Source organism: Callospermophilus lateralis, chromosome 3, assembly GCF_048772815.1.
Source record: "Callospermophilus lateralis isolate mCalLat2 chromosome 3, mCalLat2.hap1, whole genome shotgun sequence".
NCBI lineage: Eukaryota > Metazoa > Chordata > Mammalia > Rodentia > Sciuridae > Callospermophilus > Callospermophilus lateralis.
The window spans coordinates 199,116,263-199,120,092 of record NC_135307.1 but is presented as its reverse complement, the minus strand read 5'-3'; positions in this window follow the sequence as shown (position 1 = coordinate 199,120,092).

The window sequence follows — 3,830 nt, the reverse complement described above, 5'->3', positions numbered from 1 at the left end:
GGAGGCCCGGCGGAGGCGAGGAGGGGGCCACAACCCCGCCCGGATGGAGGGCGCGCCGGAGGCGGCGAGGGGCAAAGAAACGCGGAAAGGAAACCGGGGAGAAGACCTCGGGCACAGAGTCGGGCCGCCAGGAAAACAAGCGGGATCCCACCGCCACACGCGAGGGCGGTCCCGCACCGCCTGCGACGCCAACCCGGCCTCCGGCCCCACCCCCGGAACCTCCCACGAGACCCGCCGCCCCGCCACCACAGGGTGGCCCTCCACGCGACGAGACGCGCGCCTGGCCTCCAAACGCCAGCATGCAACGCCACAACCTCGGGCCGGACGAGTCCCACGACCTGGGCCTCTCCAGCTCCAGGGTCCACTCGCTCACCACACCGCCCGCGGAACGCTCCCAGGGGGGCCGCGGCGGCCGCGCCCCGGGCCAGCGCACACGCACGCAGGTCGCCCGCCGGCTCGGGACCGGGAGCGGGCAGAGGGACACTCGCAGCGGGCGCGGGGGAAAGAGGGACGCGGCCCCTCAACCCCCGGCCGCGCGAACAGCGCCCCACCGCCACCGCGCACACACGCGGCACCAGCGACCCACACAGTGGCCCCACGCGCGCCAGAAGGCCCGGCCAAGGCCCAGCGGGAACCCTCCCCCGACTCGAAGGGGGGAGGCGTGGGCCGCGGTAGGCACAAAGAGCAGGCGCTCGGCCCCCACCCGCGGGGGGCCGGCGGACCCCTGCACTCCCAGACGGCGGGGAGGGGGGACTCTCGCCTACACACACACCACCGACGGTAGCGTAGCGCAAAAGGCAGGGGGCGGCCAACGGGGGAATCCGGTACCCCCACACAAGGCACGCCCTTCACGGATCGCTAGAGAAACTTCCTCACTGAGGGTGGGCCGCACCCAACCCAGCCCCTCTGCCAACCGGCCGCCGAGACAACGAGGGGGGATCTGCGGTACAGGCAAGCACAAGGCTTCTTGAGCGTTCGCGGCCGGGGACACCCAAAGCCCCATCGCCTCGGGGGCCCGACCGGCCCCAGCTCGGCGTCCCGCCACAATCGCTCACACGCCCGGGCAACGTCTCCTTCCCCCCACCGGAGAGAGGGAAGAGCGCCCGGGCGCCCGCTCGCCTAACACTCCCCACGCCACTCGGCGCTGGGGACGACAACGCGACACCCTCCCCCCGGAGAGGGAACGGGCAACGCTGCCGAGCTTACCGCCTCGATCCCCCGAAAGAAGCGACACCGCTCTTCCCGTCAGGCACTCGCCTCGGAAACCCCCACGGACGGGGCGAGACCGACAGCGAGGCGGCGGCCGGCCGCGGCAGCGGCACTGGGATCGGGAGCAGCACACACCGGCTCAGCCTCAGGCACCTCAGGAAACAACCCGGAGCGCCCCAGGAGCACCGAAGCAGAGGCGCACCGTCGCGCCGAGGCAGCACGGTGGCAGCCCTCCCCGCGCCGGGGAGGGCCACACACAGCCCTTGGCCGCCCAGGGAGGGCGGCGAGCGAGAAGCACCCGCTACGTCAGAGGACCCCAGGAGCGAGGTCGAGGCCGGATTCCGCACCCCCGCCCTTCCCCGCACCGCGAACGGGCGGGGAGGCAAGGCGAGGGGCCCGCGGGCAGGACGAGAAGAGTCGGCCCATTCGCCATGAATGTCCGTCCCTCGCCTGGCGCGGCTTTGGTCCAGCCCAGGAGAGCGCAAAGTCACCACATCGATCAGCAGAGTGGGCGGGAGAGGCCCAGGGAGCAGGGGGAGACCCGGCGAGGACCGCTTCTAAGAGGAGCCTGCTACGGCCTCGCCGGCCCCACACCCCAGGGAGAGCGGCCGACGACACGGAACGGGGAACGCCTGACACGCGGCTCGGAGCCATGGAAGCAAGCGTCGTCACGCCACCCTCGGTGCCCGCAGCGAGGAGCGCACGGGCGGTAAAGGACCACCCGCCACCTACCCCCGCCGCCCTCCGGCGCCAGAAGGCCGGCCGGCCAGAGGCGGCACCACCGCGAGGGCGCTCCAGGTGCGCCAAAGAGCCGTCGCACGCAGGCCCAGGCAAGCAGCTCAAGAGGGAACGGGTCCGGGCCACCCCATCAGCCCAGAGCCCCGCACGCACCCGGAGGCCCAAGCTCCCTCGCTCTGGCGTGTGCCGCCAGAGGACAACGTGTCAGCACCTACCCGATGGCAGAAAACGGCCAACTCGGGCCAAAACAATCGCGACCGGGGCAACCGGGAACAGTTCACTCACCACTGCCGCCTTCCCTGAACACAGTCACGGTCAGCGGACCGCGAAATCGAGCCCATCACCGAGATCCAGAGCCCCTAGGGACAACTGGTCGACCCTCGTTGACGAAGGCAAAGACAAGAGACGGGGACCGCCATCCCCAGCGAGCAGGACCGGGGGGGGGGGAAGGGCGGACGGGGAACACGTCCGAAGGACGCCGGGCGTAGCCAACAGGACAAGCCCCGGGCAGCGGGCCCCCGAAGAGGCAATGCGGCAAGGCCGGGCGAGCACACCCGCCTGGCCCGCCCGGTGAAGCCCCGCAGCCCCGCGGCCAAAACCCGCGAGAGAGAGGGAGAGGGAGAGGAAGCGGGAGAAAAATAAGACAGAAGTCCCGGCGACCGACCCAGACCGGGCAAAGCGAAGCCCGTGGCGGCGAAGGAACCGCTCAGACTGCCACCCGAGGCGCCCGCGGCCCGGACCGTGCAGGGAGAGAAGACAACCGACACACACACAGTAAGCCTGCAGGTCCAATATCCCGCCAACGGGCCACAACGGCCCAGCCCAGCGTGACCGAGACAGTTCCGCTGGCGCCGCCCAGCTCCTGGAACTCTGTCTCGGCCACCGCCGCCGAATATCACGCCTTGGAGACTTCCGATGATCCGACGCTCCTATAAAAGCGGCCACCAGGGGGAGCTCGACAACCGTCAACCAAATCAGGAGGAAGGGACGCGGAACCTCGGTCGGCGTCAGCGGGATCCGCTCCGCAGGGGTCGTAGAAAGTCACCCGGACACGTCCCACCAGCCGGGTCGCCCCGCCAGGGCCCCCCCCCCCGACAGCGGCGGGCACGAGACGCAGGCAGATCGGCCCAGCACCCCTAGAGAATCCGGCGGGGGACACGGGCAGTGTGGGACTTCAAAACCGAAACCACCACGGTGAAGCCACTATTAGACAGGCAGACTAGCTGCTAGGCCACGGTCCGATCCATCCAGAGAATGGAGGAATTGACAGAAACATGTAAAAACCCGTCGAAATCGGTGGCTGGGGAATTTGATCTGCTGGTCTTTGGGCTCGGTGTTTCCGCCTGTCTCTGTACCAAAAAAAAAAAAAATAAAAAATGGGAAGATGAACAGCCTCTGAGAAACCTTCCTCCTCTGTGTCTGTGGTTCAGTGCCAGAGGGCCGGCCTAGCACATAGGAGGCACTGGGTTTGAGCCTTAGCGCGGCATACAAAAAGGAACAAAGTCGAAAGAAGGCGTGCTGTCCACCTACAACTACTCTAAAAAAGAAAAAAAAAAAAAAAAAAAAAAGAATACTGATCATAATAGGAATAAGGATTCTTCCTTGGGGAGTTCTATTTTCTCTGCCTGGCCACGTTATCTTTTTTTTTTTTTTTTTTTTTTTTTTAAGAGAGAGTGAGAGAGAATTTCAATATTTACTTTTTTTTTTTTTTTTTTAACAACATCTTTGTTTGTGTGCTGAGGACCGAACCCGGGCAACTGCAACTGCGCTACCGCTTGAGCCACATCCCCAGCCCCCTTTTTAACTTTTACTTATTTTTCTTTTGTAAAGACAGAGAGGAGGAGGAGGGGGGGGAGAGAGAGAGAGGGAAGAGGGGGGTGGAG